Consider the following 16,418-nt stretch of genomic DNA (forward strand, 5'->3'; position numbering starts at 1 on the left):
GAACTGAAAAACACAACATTTTTGTGAGCAGGCTCAGGAGCATCATAAAGGAGAGAAACCCTCTCTCCCTCTCTGTTTCTCTCTGGATGACCTCCCCAGACTGATCCTTCAGACCAGACCTGACTACGAGAGGAGGAAGCACTGTCCTGTCTGAGGATCACATACTGTCTGGGGAACACTTAAACAGTGCCGGCTGAGAATGTGTGTACATATTTTGTTTGTGTGTGTGTGTGTGTGTGTGTGTGTGCGAATGCGTGTGTGTGTGTGTGTGTGTGTGTGTGCATGTGTCTGGGTTGAAGGCTGAGATGCAAGATGCACCAATTAATATAATAAATTACTGAAACAGATCAGTACTAAAACTGTCAGAGTGATTTTAAAGGAGGAAAGGCTTCTGTTTGTGAACACTTCAGAGTCACATGTTAATTTGTACACCAGAAGGACAGGGCTGGATGTCTTTGCTCCAGTTGTGGAAGAAGCATTCATATCTATTACTTTCAATGTTTTTATATCAACAATGGATCAAGTTACTGTGTTTAATGTTTAATGTTTAATGTGTGGGGTTGCTCTGACTGCCAGATAGTTACTACCTCACTCAATACTTCCCATCAGCAGTTTTCAGTTCATTGTTTTGGTTGTTTGGTGGAAAACTTTACTGTTTGGTTAAGTCTCACCAATTTCAGCTTTGCAGCAGGTGCTGTTTTCAGCAAAAAAGTGTGGATAGCCAAAGGTTAGCGACTGAACATGTTGGAGCATTTAGCTGCTTAAGAGCAAAATATTTCCCCTAGAAGTTGGTGGACATCAAAACAGAGCCAACAGGAGAATGAATTACGATATATGATACGATGCAATACGATACGATGCAATACGATGCGATACGATGCGATACGATGCGATACGATACGATGCGATACAATGTGATATGATGTGATACAATACGATGTGATACGATACGATACAATGCAATATGATGCGATACGGTGCAATGGGGTGCGATACGATGCGATACGATGCGATACGGTGCGATATGGTGCGATACAATGCAACACGTTGTGATACAATGCAATACGTTGCGATATGATGTGATACGATAAGATACGATGCGATGTGATATAACGCCATACGATGCGATAGGATGCGATAGGATGCGATACGATGTGATACGATACGAAGCAATATGATACGATGCGATGCGATGCGATACCATGGGATATGAAGCGATATGATGTGATGCGATGCAATGTGATACAGTATGATGCTAAGATATATGATACACTTCATTTAATTGTCCCCTTAAAAAAAAAAGTTTTGGACTCTGCAAACATTTAGCTGTCTCAACAGAAATACTTGGCTTAAATTTGTCGTAGTTGTCGTAGTAAAACATGACCTCAAATAAACTCAAATATTGCACTGTCTGCTGTATGTCTAAATAGGCATGTCTGCTAACTTGTTAAGTGTATCAGTTTTAGTAAAGTGATAATTATCAATTCTGTTCACAACTTGTTGCGCAACCTCAAGTGGCCCAAGTTAGTTACTGCAGGTTTAAGTAAAAAAGTATATTTATAAAACAATTAAATGTTAATGGAAAGTAAAAGTACACAAAAAGTGTAAAAAAAAAAAAATTCAAAGCTCTCATTCACCAGCAGAAGGCTCCTTGAAAGCATTATATATTTCGAGGCTTTTTATGATGCATGACATGTAAGCAGCTTTATTATGTTGAAGCTGTTCATTTGAGAGTAAACTGGAACAAATTCATGAAATTTAGGTTCTTTAAACAATGCATGCAATAATAGCGAATTTTATATGATAGCCATAGGTTTTGTACATCATTTACAAATCAGTCATGTAAGGTTGACTCTTTTACAATGCAAACTAGTTAATCTAACAGGTAACTAAAAACGAAAGCAGCAGAGCGAAACATACAAATGATTTTCTATACTACCAGCGTAACCTCGACACCAAACCACTGTGATCCAACTCTGTTTTTTATGCATTGCTGCCCTGCTCTGTTGTCCGCTCTTTCTTCACCTCCATCAAGCCTCTGTCACCTGACTAAAAGGTGGGGGTCGTCACGCGTGTCACGGTGAGAAATGTAAGTGGCAGAGCAGCCTTGAGAAAGAGGAGAGGGCGAGGGTGGAGGTTGAAACTCTACCCTAACCGTTAACGGAGGCCATAGCACCTCTCGACCCCGGGCCACACATTTCTGAGTGAACTTTGGCCCTGTGACCACACCAGTGGTGCTGGGTACCTCCTGGAGTCATACACACACACACACACACACACACACACACACACACACACACACAGAGTATATCCACAGACACCCTCTGGCTTGCAGGCACGCAGCCATTACCTGGAGATTGTATCAGTGTCAGTTTGTGGGGGGATTCTTGCTCCCTGGGGTAAAGCACAGAGGGCAGGCGCCTGATCTCTCTGTGAAATGTTAATGTGGAACAAAACAGGCTGAACTCTGAGTGTAGCAATATGTGGAGCCCTGCTCATTGGTTTAGAAACTCTATCCCCTTTAGCATCAATTGGCATGTGACCAAGCCCCAAACAAATCAGACGGCTTTGAGTGCTTTGCAGAGCTTTTTAAGCACACATTGATGGATCACTGAGGCATGCTTTACAGTATATCTACAGTGCTCTGCCTTCATTAAACCGAGACAAAAATCTTCCATTCAAGCTAGCGTTCATTAGCGCTGGTATTTTAATTTTGAAGACAGCAAATTGGCCAAGGAATGCAGCCTGTTCTTATCAGAGTCTAGAAGCCAGGGATCTGGAAATGCCTCGCTTTGTTGAGTGTTTAGTTTATCTGTCCCGTAATTGCACATTGTAAAACTGTCTTTCTGGGCTTCTTGCTATCCCCAGTGGCCAATGTAACCATCTGGCCCTCGCAAAGATCTGAGCAGGAAGTTATGTGAGACGTAAGAGGATAGGAACTCTGATAACGGATATTTAGCCTCACATAAAGTCGACCCGAATCTTCAGCAATGCTATCATTTTCTGAGGTAGCTGTCGCCGCGTGTTTGGCAACCGTACCAAAGTCGACGATCTCGACGGTGCATTCCTGCAGCAAGACGCTCAACGAAATTTTAATAAGCTTTTTACGTCTGCTTTGGTGTACAGGTGGAGCGCACGCAGACCACTGTGTTACTCGACCTAGCATAGATGGTTCATTGAATCAGAAATTCTGGCATCTCTTTACATAAGTGCAGGTGGATGGACAGCACACAGCCAAGTCTTTGTGCACACTTGCATTGCAAATTCACGAGGAGCACCTGCTGTATTCATGAACAAATATGTCTCTTTTTAGGGGATTGGGGGGGAAAAATCATTATTTCACCTCTGTATTGCTGATATCCTGTCATTTCAGGGCTTGTAATGTTATCGGGACACGTGTTCCACGTCGATCTTCATCATCCTTAAACAATAAATTACTCTGTTAGCACACAGAAGCAGGTGGTCCGCTTGTATAGTATGAGACTGCGTGTGATTACACCTAGCATCCCTGCCTACCCAGAAAGCTGGAGACAGACGCGGTGATATTAAGACAAGGAGGTCCGAGGAGAGTCACCCCTCTCAGGGCACCCCCTCTGCACAGATCCCTCTTTATGCTCCTGTTTATTATGGTCCCAAGTAATCCATGCCTCGTGCACTACACCAGAGCTGCCATATGTCAACATCTTGCTGGTGGTTTGCAGGGTTCCAAACAACAGATAGGGTGCACTGAACCTACCATGTAAACTTTATAAAACACATTCAGCAGAACTATAATTATTTACAAAACCAGAGCATGGGAATATTTTCAGTAGGGGAGGGGGGATCTTTTTTTTTTTTTTTTTTTTGGCGCAACACAAGTTTGTTGCCCAGGGCCTTTGTGATAAAACTTTAATAAGAATTATATTTTACAAGCTCCTTGTAAGGCTTTCAAGCAACTGGGCTATAGCCTGAAATCAAACGTCCTAGTTAGTGAGGAAGGAGAGAATGCTGTATTGTACACAAGTGTTTAATTTGCCTTTCCCAGAACGGCACAGGTTTGTGTGTGTGTGTGTGTGTGTGTCAACATTTCACCTTCAGTGTTTAGTGCCTTAACGGTCTAATTGAGTGTTCTGCAAAATTTAATCCACCTTTCCGTAGAGCAGGCGTGGCAAAATAAAAAAAAAACAAAAAAAAAACACGGGTGGGTAAGGGGGTTGTTGGTGAGGAATGAGGGGGGTTATTTTTGTGAGCACCCCTACAATGCTCCACCTGTGCCTCAGCCATACCCCAGAGGACCACCCACTTAGGGAGAGAGAGGGCAGTCGAGAATCCCTATAACCTCTTTGGGTGGGCAATAAGGCCTCGCGCTGAAGTAGAGTGTTTGAGACAACTGAAAGACTCAGGAGGAACGACTCTCAGCGAATACTATCACACCACCAGCGAAGAATAGCGAGTGCTGGTGTGAATTAAAGAGGTGCTACATCAGGGCAGCCTCTGAGTGTGTGCATATGTGTGTGTGCGTATGTGTGTGAAGTTGATTAAGAATAACAAAATGAAAAACTGAAAACCTTTAGCAGTTTTGGTAAATACATCACGGATTAAAAAACATGGATTTAATTCCATCCTTAAACTCACAGGATCAGAAAAATCAGCACACCAGACACAATGCTATAAATATCAAACTTTCCTCCCTGTCATCGGCACTTTCAAGGTGAATTTCATGCAGATAATCATAAACATTATTAACTGTCAGTTATCGTACCGGCATGAAACAGCTAACAGCAGATGAGTAGCAGGCCTCCACAGAAGACACACTGAGGTCTCAAAGGTCAAAGACACACTTCACTATTACTGACATAATGCTGAGCAGGTTTGGTGCAGAGGGAATCCTCATGCTAATATGAAACACCAGGGACAAAGATACATTAAGTCCAGGCCTTTGTAGATAGAACAAAAACTAAATATTATGCATCTATTGTAACTATAACTGCTACTAGGGCTACTAACAAGTGTTTTTCCACCAATAACATGGACGTTTTTAATCATGCTGGTATCAGAGGGTTACTCGGTATCAGCATCATATCTAGGTATAAGAGCTGTCACCCAAAAATATAGTACGAACAAATTAAAGTGACGGGAGTTAGCCCCGAAACTAGCTACAGGCTAGAACAATAAGTCTCCCCTGTGCTTTCTGACTACGGTCGGGACGAAGAAGCAGGAAAGGTTAACAATGGCTTTGCTCGTTAGCTGGTTTCCGTTGGTTTGTAGCAGTCAGTGTTATCTGCATCATCACAATTCGAACCATTAATAGTTCACCAGGTTCGAATGATATAGCGAATTTTCATTGAGAAGTGACAGCCCAACTATTGGAACTAATATCAGTATTGAGGGAAGATATGGTATTGTAAAATCCCTTAAGTGTTTGGGTCAAGTGTAGTAGGCAACAAAGGCCAGATATGGCACAGAAAGTTAAAGAGGGTCTGGCCTGACATGAGAGACTTAAACATTCTTATCAGTGAGGGTAAGGCTCGAGGTCAGTGTTTATCGCCCTAAATGAGCCTGTAGATTGAAGACGTTATCTTTCTTTGTTTGTTTGATGGTAGAAAAGTAATCAAAAAAAGCCATCAAAATCCATTGTCTGTTTTGTGCAAATCTTAGTAATTGCGTTACAAATTTGAGAGACTGGGAAAACAAGACTAACAAAATAAAGAGAACACAGAAGAAAAATACACATCAATCTTTTATGAATAACACATGCTGCATCAATCAATGCTTGGGAACCAGAGATCGGGCTTGAATAATATACAGCAGTGTGTAAATTACAACATCTTTTCCTTGTAGGTAATTCTGGCTGAAAATAAGTGTAAATTATATATAATGGCGAGGTGTGAGGATGAGAGTCTGGTCGTGTTTGCTTGTATCTATCTTTGCTTATATGTATGTGAGTGATTGATGGCTAAGGAAAGAGGTGAAGGCCTCCTCCCCGGTGGTCTGGCCGGGCTCTTAGCCACTGTGCAATGATGACTGCTGCTGCTATCCCTGACCCACATCACCCACATCATTGACACTAAACCGACCGCCAATCTTGCGCTGGCCCGTTGCCTTTGGCTCCGTCTGTACTGGGGCTGTTTGGATTATGACCCTGCTTCATAATGAAGACGGTACAAGAACGAAGAGGAACACTGTATCCACAAACTACAAGATAAAGTTTGTTTGTGTATCACAATCGTCAGACCGGCTGATACTTTCTTCTTCTTTTTTTTTTATAAACGTGGTGCACGCTGCTGCACAGGCCAGCCCTGCGGTGCACGTGTTAAGTGGCAAACACAGGGAGGATAAAACAGCTCAGGAACACTATCCCATGTTCAAATAAACAGAGGTGTGTGGGGTCTGAAGGACAAACACACATTCATTAGGTGTCTCGGTGCCTCCAGACCCGTAGTGTTTGCGCAGTGATGCAAACACTCGCACATGTACACACAAACACATTCACAGTCCCTAACTCTCTCTCTTTTTTATCTCTCTTTTTCTCAGACGCACACACTCGCACTGAGTCCAACCCCCCAATTAGACAATCAAACAGCTCCACTGACCCTTAGCTTCTCTGGGATTTGGAGTTTACACCCCGACATGGGCCGCCCATTCCTGTTTACCCGAGAAACCTGACTGATGGATTGTATTGTTTGGCCTTTCGCAGCTATAATTGGCTCCGTTGTATAGGTTAAAGCTTGGGATATATTCTGCAGACCCCAAACATGCCACGCATGGCCTCTGGGTCAATAACACTCATATCAGTCCAGGGCCCCCTAAATGGTAAAAGGGTCAGGAGTGAACATCACTGGCTCGCTAACGACATCGGCCGGTGGGGATGACTTCACCATCTCACCCCCCCTCTGTGTCCAAGCTCCCAAATCAGGGACTCGGACAAGTATGCCTTCTTACCCCCCCGGCAGCCAGTAAATATTTAGCCAGGACTCCACACTTTGACTCACAGCCAGTCCAAACAACCTGCTAAACAATTATCATTGGCATTATCTGTATACTGCACGGCCTTCTTTAAATATCCATGTGTCAATACAGTATTTGGCTTTAAAATGCTGTGATATTTTGTTGACTTGAAATGTCAAATTGTACGGGCCGTGTACGGAGTATCATTCTGACACCTTAGAAAATGAAAATATACATTTCAGGCTTTATACTCAGATTGAATGCATTGATTATCCATCTCACATGTGGATGACCAGGCCACAGGGACGGTGTAAGTAAACCCAGGATTTGATTTTACATGCAACCCACCACAGCTGCAGCTGTTCGTTTAAGTATTTTAACATAATTTAGCAAAAAGTGCAGCATCAAATCACTGACTAATTTACATCGCAGTTGCACACTAGCTTTAGAATAGAAGTGATGTTTGGGAATCCATTCCCAGTCTACAGAGGGAGATCCTTCAGACTATATGTTATGATGGAAAATAATTTAAGATCAAGAGTCATAAATGACTAAGCCACTGGTTGCTAAGCATCCAACAAAGACAGGTACACACGACACCTCTCTGTTTGGCCACTGGTGACGTTGTCACGCGTTGGGTATGCAAACATTTGCTAAAATATGGCTTCCCCTCCTCTGCTGGTTGCTAATGAGGCTGCAGGCGCAGTGATTTAAGGATGTGCAGCATTTTGCGGTTGATCTTGGGAGACCACACCATTTCCAATAAATGTGATGGTTTTCAGAAGTTTTTATGCCCTCAAGTTTGTGTTACACTCTCAAGTTACATTTATGTTTTCACTGGAGGCCTACAGCAGTGATGAAACAACACGGGGCTTACAGTAACTGAGCTCTAGTCCAACAATGACAGAAGTTTGTATACTGTGACTGTGGATACCCATACTGCCAAATGCTGTTATTGTCACCAGATTTTGCTGTCCTGCCAACCAAAGTTAGCTTGATAGATCTACCAAGTACACAAAGTGTTTGTCAGGCCTTTTCCGAGACAAGTACTGCAAACACATTTGATGTAGAAACGTTCTTGGGGAGCCCTGCCCTTCCTGTTGTTGATTTTTTGGTACAATATACAGATACTGACGCAAGTAAAAAGGTCAAACTGGAAAACAAATAGGGCTTAGTTCTGAGAGATGGTTTAGACATTTTTGACACAAAACTGAAGTATGATTCATAAATGGAGTCGCTGGCTAAGAAGTTTCCTGAAATTTACAATGGTTGGGCGCCTACTTTCCGCCACAACACGCTCAAACGTGATTCCCAAAAGCTTAGAATCTTAGCATCTTTCATTTATAGTCGCTGGTTTTAATCCACAAAGTCATCAGAATAACCATACATACACAGCATTGTTCTCATTTCCACTGATGAAGCTATTAAGCACAAATTTATTGCAGATTCAAGTGTCGTAACACGAACAAAATGCTAAACAACAGACGTCAACAGACAACCCAAAGGCATCTTCTCCCTTGAATACCTGCCAGATTCAGTTAATCCAACAACAAAGTAAAGCCACAACACTTGAACAACACAATCTAAAACATAAAGCCAGCACATGGGTGTTTGAACATCACTGATGGGATCCAACCGCAACAGCACTGTCCAGTTGACCACACAAATATTTAAAGTACGCAGTGATACTTGGCAGTCTCCCTCTCCTTGAAACAGCATGCAAGCCGCAGGTTGTGAAAGACTGGTTCGGGGGGAGAAAAATCGCCTTTCCCAAGGAAGGACAAGTGTTGAAATGCATCTGAACATTGCACTCTGTGCACAAATGATTTATGATCAATCTATCCTCTAATTTGCTTGCTGGTTTATCTCACCAGCATTGTCAAGTTTGGTCAATTCTCCCTTGGATATCAGAATTCACAGAGCTCTTTTGGTGGGCTGAGCGCACCACAAGAACATAAAGGCTCAGTTCATTTAGCATCTTAATAAAAAACATGCCGTATGGCTTCTATGTCTTGGCCTGTAAAATCATAACAACCTTACTAATCAAAGACATTGTGTCGAAGGAATACTGATTCCAGTTGTGGCCTAATGTTGGCAAGACGCCCCATTTCCTTTATATTCCACTGCCAAAGGCTGAAACGAAAGGCAGCCTTTTAGAGCAAATTAGCACAAACCGTACATCTTTGAGCATCGACGTCAAACACCTGCTCATACAAGCCACTATTCCACTAACAGCATGGCTGTTCACAATTATGTACAGTGCTTGTACCAGATGGGACAAAACAGACCACAAAATTTGAATCTTGGTTCAATGAGATTACACAAAAGCACATTTTTCTCACTTACCCCTTGTTTTATCTGGCCACACAGAAGGTTTGGGTTTTCAATTTCTATGATTCACCACCACCACAATACATCAATACAAAGGAGGTGAGGGAATTTTATTTCTGGTGTTCACAAATGAAAACAAGACTAAGAGTCGACCACCATGCTTATAATTCAGAGTTAGTAACACAGACTTTATAAAAGATGTGGCCCTAGCCAACTTGACGTCACACATTGGTTTGTGGACTTCCACTGAGAAGCCTTGACTTCAGGGTTTTGGAGCTGGAAGTGTCTGTACGAACAAAAGCATACAAAAGTAGACAACAACAACCAGAAACAATGACAATCCAAATCATAGCCAACAACAAAGGTATCTGTGGATTTACAAAATACATCAGCTGTGAGCAAAACAACTATAGCACTGACTTAGATAAGCAGATAAATGTTACGTTATAACAGAAAGTGCAACTCACAACTCCAGCTGGCTAGCAGCTGCCTGCTAGCTTTAGCTAACGTTAGCCCGAGCTACACAGCACATGACAGAGGAAGCTTTTATTTCACAATGCTAACTTGCAGTATTTTATCAGCTTGTTCAGACAGTCCTCTTCTTCACCGTCCTCCTTATCCTCCTCATTAACCTCCCTCTGGACAACAAAGTCTCCTAAAAGTTAGCCTCCTCATTGCTGGAATTCGGATTCTGTGCTAAATAAGCTAATAAGCTGAATAGCAGAAACTAATTATATTTCACACAAATGATTCGACGCTTGTAGTTGTAGTCCGAGTTCAACAAATTTAGCTGAGTTGATGTTAAGCTGACAGCTAGTGGCAGCCACGCCCTTAATTAAGCATAACTTTACCTTTAATATAAATAATGGAAAAATATGGCCCAATTCCATTGGTTAAGGATCTGTATATTAGCTATAGAGACCAAAACCTCTAATGGAGGTTTAACCATGTTTATCACTGCTAAGAAGGTTTGCCATATGAATCTCTATGGGGAGCGACTCACTTATGGAGCGAGCCTCAAGTGGCCATTCTATGGAACTGCAGCTTTGGGTGCTTCTGTGTTGGCTTCATTTCAGCCACGCTTTGTTACCAGCAGCTGAAGCTGTACATAGGTACAGTGATGCTTTTAGGATGCATACTTACAGTGGCTAACATAGGCAAACACTGCAATGACAAAAAGATTTTCATGAGGAGAAACGGGCTGCAAATTCAGAAACGATGCGAATTCAACACGTACAAAAGTCCCAAAATATATACAACTTCATAGACTACTTTCTGCTGAGGACATAGTGCCTCTGAAAACTCTTGTCATTGTGTTCTGCCCATTATTCTGAGTAAAAGCTCACTGATGCAACAAGTTTTAAAATTAGAGTACAGTGTTCTTCTGCTTATAGACTTCTTAAATAAAAGACGCCACCTTGCAGACGAACCGTTGCTTCTCTGACAAGGAGAGGATGGATAAGCCGCAGGGAGAAACATTTTATCAGAGTCTTTGTACATCTTAAGTCATGTAAGTATACTTAAAGTCCTTGGTGGTCCAATACCGCTATCAGCATCTGGTATGTAGCACAGCGAGGACTCTCCCCAAGAAGTTCTGTTCTGTGTCGCCGCAATTAGCTGAAGATAAACTTGAGTTTGAACTGTGCTGATTTATCCTTTGTTTTGTAAATTATTTACAAAATGCTCTTTCCCACAAGAAAGTACAAACATGACGACCGTGTTTATGGTCATTGACTTTCATTAATTTGTTGTCTGGCAATGAGGGGAGTAAGAAGATAATGAGGCAGTGTTTATGTTCTTTGAATGTTTAATGGTAATAGCCGTGCAACTGTTTGCATGTTTTGTACCCTAATGTGGACGGGTTCAGGCACATGTATGGAGGATATCTGATGACATTACAATATTAGAGCCTGCTTCTCTGTCAATGTGATGGAGTGTTGGAGCACTGGGAGGGGGACATACAGTGGCAGACGGGGCAGTGACCCCATCCGTCTGAGATAAACCCTGCTGAGAGAGGTCTGAGGCCGGGGATGAAAGTGCTCCATCACACTCAGTGCGTTTACATGCACTTCAGTAACCGCAATATTGTCAGACTTCTGCGGGAAATAGATTTTTCAAACTGGTGTAAATTAGAAACCTGGTTTTCTCAATCAGGTAAAGAGATTAGTAAATCCTGGTTAAAACAGCAAGTTTCCCTCTTTAGAAATGTGATATCTTGGCTTTGCAAACACATTAGTATTGTATAGTAGCGTTGTAAGGGAATGTGATTGGGGGAGCTATTGGGGGCAGGATTACTTGTAGCAGGTGCGAATGATTACTACTACTTAACAGCATTATACCACTCCTGCTAGCTTGCAGCTGACTGCTGTAGCTAACGTTAGCTTGAGGCACAAAGTAGTTTACAGCTTGTTCAGACATCTTCATCTTCCCACCTGTCCCCAATGTTTGGAATCCCAGTGTCTCCACCAAGTTAGCAATTAGCATCCTCATTGCGCAAACTAGGAGTCTGTTATTGTCCCAACCAACACCATCCACTCTCCCTTGTTTCTTATCAAATACAGTAAGACGTTCACATCAGCTGATTATAATTAGCTATTATAATTTGACACTTACAGCAACTATTAGGCTGGAGATATACTTGCTTTTTAACCTTGCGTTCACATACGCAACCGTCTGTGTAATTGTTCACATACTTGTCTTTGCACTACGCGTGTTACTGGAGGATACCTCTAGAGGGCCGACCAGACAGCTCAGGCTGTACGCAACAACCATATGTGCGAGATGTAAACAACAGACATGGCGACACTCAAGGAGGTTACCATTATGTTAATTCTGAGATCACAGCCGGTGTATTCGGTGGACAGAACACACCATCAGCACTGCACCCTCTCTGTTCCTCCAACACGTTCTTCACGTTGACTTCTAAACTGGAACTTAAATGTCTCCAGCTATTCTGACAGGCATGTTTGTCGCTGTGCAGTGGCAATGACGAATCGTACAGATGTGGATATTGCGGACTTTATCAGCTTGTCTCCAGAACTTTCTGCCACTGTTGCCCCTGCTGCTGAGCTGACCCTGTCACATCCCCTCTGCCTCTACACTGCCCCTACCGTTCATGTGCATACTGCATCTCACGTTCGCGTACGTTAATTTTTGAGGATGTGCACGACACTCCAAACAGACGCAGGGAAGGCAGCCATCATGTGCATGCAAATGCGTAGTTAAACGCAGATATATCTCCGGCCTTAAGAGGAATGTTTGGTAATGTTTTCCAACACATTCAGACTTCAGGCAAAGATACAAACCCACAAATCAGATTGCAAAACAAGCAGTAAAGGTCAACCGTCATCATCTCTCACGTCACTGGAATGTTATTACGTAAATTGAAAATATGGTTATATTAACTTAAATATATATTAAACATATAAATAAAGCCAAATCAATGACTTTATATTTATATATGATGGTTTTTACTCCATTAATATGTAATTTCTAATCCAGAATTCATCTTCAGCCACAGTAGTTGAGCGCTGTGGGAGACGGCTGCCTCTCCAGTAGCTCTTCTGTTATCTAATTTTGTACTTTTTATATATATATATATATATATATGTTATCTAATTTTGTACTTTTTGTACTTTTTATATATATATATATATATCGATAGAGATATATATTTTGATCTTTATTTTTTACCCTCTGTGTGCTGATTCTTTCCTATTGTATTGTACTGTATAAGCTGCTGGAGACTGAATTTCCCAGAGGGAGTCATCCCAAAGGGATCAATAAAGTTGAGTCTAAGTCTAAGTCTAAGTCTAAGTCTTAAAGTGAAATTAACACTATCTGCATTAAGTATAAATAAAAACAAACTCTAAAACACTGTCAATCCATGTAGATTAAAAGAAAAGAAAAATGTCATTCAGCTGCAGGGTCACATATGACTAAGTGAAAACATTAAATGTCCACCTGTCTTCCTTCATAAATACGGCAGACATTAGGGTAGAAACCTGATTACTGCATAGCAAATACATTAACCAGGTTATTGCAGTTCCCATAAGACCCACTCTTCCTAATTTAAAGTGATTTACCCCTGTAACCTGTTTTTCTGTGTAACTTAAAAACATATTGACTGACTCAAACCTGCCATCGCTGGGGCCAACACGGAGACCACCTTCTGACACAGCGCACACTCTGCTGCTAATGAAAACCTTAAGGCCACGAGGAGGCAAAACACATCTGACTAACATGCAGTTGTGCATGACCAATTCTGAGACTTTGTAGCTGTTAGGTGATACATAAAGAGTAATAGCAGGGGCAAGGTGGAAATGCACCTGGACATAAATAATGAAGCATTATGATGTCACACTGAGTTAAGAGCAGCGGCGAATCTGACACATTACAATTTTCAAGCTGTTGCATCAAAGCTACCACCGAATACCTTCCATGGCTAGTAAGAACCAAAATCACAAAGGAGAGCAGAGTTTGAATTACATTTCTAGTGGCAATATGAAAATGTATACTGTAATAACTGAGCAGTGTTTTCTAGCAGACGTACCTTGGAGTAACTGAAAGGGATCAGAACAAAAACATCCTGACAGCAGAGGCTGGCACATTATAAAAAATGACTCATGCGCTGTAACCAGACCCCAGACAAAGGGAAGTTTTCACTTCAGCTTTTTGATATAAAAGAAAGAGGGCCAGATGAGGAAATATTACTCTGAAATGAGACCTCAAAACAATTCCCTGGGACAATAAAAGTCAGTGGATTCCCAAACAGTGACCTTTGTGTGGGGTGGGGGATGAAAGGAAAAAATCTCAAATCTGATTCCTCACCACACCTAACTGCTTTCTTGGAAGCGCCTGCTCCATTCACCTCTTTCCCTTTTGTTGTAAAACGATCCCAACGCAAAGAGCCTGTGTAAACCAGGATTTCACAATTGACCACAAGCCCTGGGAAAACCATATAATGTCAGCTTTTGAGAGAACTCTGTGCAGCACTACACTATCATACCAATCAGCCCTCCAAGCTCACGCTGAGGACCACCTTGAGAGCTACTTTTCCAAATAATGGAAGGAAAATACTTTCCATTTGCTTAATCTAAATAAGGGTGGAATTGATTAATCTGCCTGATGTGTCTGCTAGCCGTTTTGTTTGACTGATAAAAGGTCAATATACAATACATGGCTGTAAAGCTACACTGCAGGCAAGTCTCCTCGAACGAGGTGTTCAAGTTTGGAGTGAGATTTGATGCTTTCCATGTCCTCTGAGCATGCAAGAATTTGGGGCATAAACTTACTGTCATATTTCTTAATGAAGGCAGACATTGCTTAAAAAGGGAGACACAGCTGAGAGTTGAAACAGTGTCAAAATAATATCCAAGTCTTCAACAGAGAACTGCATTTAATGTAATAGAATTGGATATCACCTGTGTCCTTGGTGGGCCCTCATTTATCAAATGTTTGAAACATGCATTACAAAAATAGCCTTGCAGGTGCACACACACAACACACACACACACTCCTCTGCCTGGCTTATTCAGATGCCATGAGATGAGAGGAGCACTCAATAGCTCGGGCCTACCTGATGGAGAGCCTGAGAGGCCAAGCAGGAACAGATGGGCTGAGGACGGCGGGGTACTGGGAAAGAGGGAGCAAAGGGAGGGAAAGAAGGGAGAGAGCATCGACAGTCAGGGACCACCATCATTGCTGCCCACACCAGACTACACTTACCACCACTCGCCCGCCCGCCTGCATCCCATCCCACCAAATTCATTTGCAGCGCGGTGATTCTACACCGTAATGAATCTGCAATTTGCACACATATGCATGGTACTACTTTACTTTGGGATCTTTTAACCCCTGATGGAAACATTTACAAACAAGTGGCCACAGAGAGTCATCAATGTGCACATTAACCTCTAACATGCCTTGGGGGGGGATTGCGCTATTCTCTATTATAGGGTTCAGAGAGGACCAAAGAAATAGTCCCTTTCAAAGCAGGCTACGGTGGCAGTTAGCCAAATGGGCTAACAGGCCCGAGCTATGGTCACTCCGATCTATTGCTTCCTTTTGCTTTAAGATAAAACATGAGAGGTAGAATGAACACCTCTAATCTCTCTGAGTTGGTATCTGAAGGGTTCTTCTTCTACACATCTGGAAAGGCATCTATCTGAAGCATGTCTGATCAGTTCTCCACTAGCAGCAATGCAAGTCAGTGCTTCTGTATTCATCTCTCTGGGGGTACATCATTGTGTTTTTGTGTATTTCATGCATCAGGCATTTAGTACAACGTAAACAGTGATAGGACACTACGTCTCCACAACATGCGCAACCCTGTATGTGTCTCGTGCCACCGCGCCAGGGAGCCCTGGGTGGCTTCAGTTACTCATGCCATGTGTATACTTAAGCCAAACAAGGCCTAAGGACACTCCGGGGTGGTACAACGGGAAGGAGGGGCGAGGAAGCTAAAGGCAAAGTAGTGTGGTCCCTTGGTTGAAGCCAGTGATTTAGTGGCTGTTGATACCGGGCAGACAGCCCAGGCTCAGTCACTGACTCACTGTAGATGACGCTGCATAAGTCACTACACTTAAAATGTCCTCATGTGTTTAGAAATGTTCAAGTGGAAATCAGGCGCGCTCAAACAGCTGGAAAGCGCTACTGGATCTGATTTTCATGTTTCTCTCTTGCTTTTCCCTGAAGCTTTCATAAACAGATGGCAGAGGCTCATTAAGCTGTTGTCAGGACTATTAATGACATTGTGAACACTTTCCGAAGCTCTGTATGCCTTAGGGCTTGCGATTGCCAAAGCTTGGCCATTAAAGAAGGTGTGAGAGTAACACAATGCTGCTGTGTGCTGCAAGGTGAGGGATGGAAGCCACGAAAGAAAAGTACACACATGGTTCAATGGCTCTAAGCAGTGGGCTGACATTAATGATATCATTGTAGTGGTATATTGTAATGCGACTTCAGAAGACTTTGGATGCTTAGACCCTGAAATACTAAATTGCATGTACTGTATGCATTGTATGTACCCCAATTCTATGGTAGAGGGAATAAACTACAGCTATACTGTCTGCTAAGTACTTGCCACTAGTTGTGCTTTCAGAATATACCTGGAGACAGACAATTCTATGCAAGCCTACAGCCAAGCTTGCAGCTTTACG

The sequence above is a fragment of the Semicossyphus pulcher genome, unplaced genomic scaffold (genome assembly GCF_022749685.1).
Source record: "Semicossyphus pulcher isolate SPU_LCO1_2020_fin unplaced genomic scaffold, fSemPul1.0.p SCAF_17, whole genome shotgun sequence".
Classification (NCBI taxonomy): domain Eukaryota; kingdom Metazoa; phylum Chordata; class Actinopteri; order Labriformes; family Labridae; genus Semicossyphus; species Semicossyphus pulcher.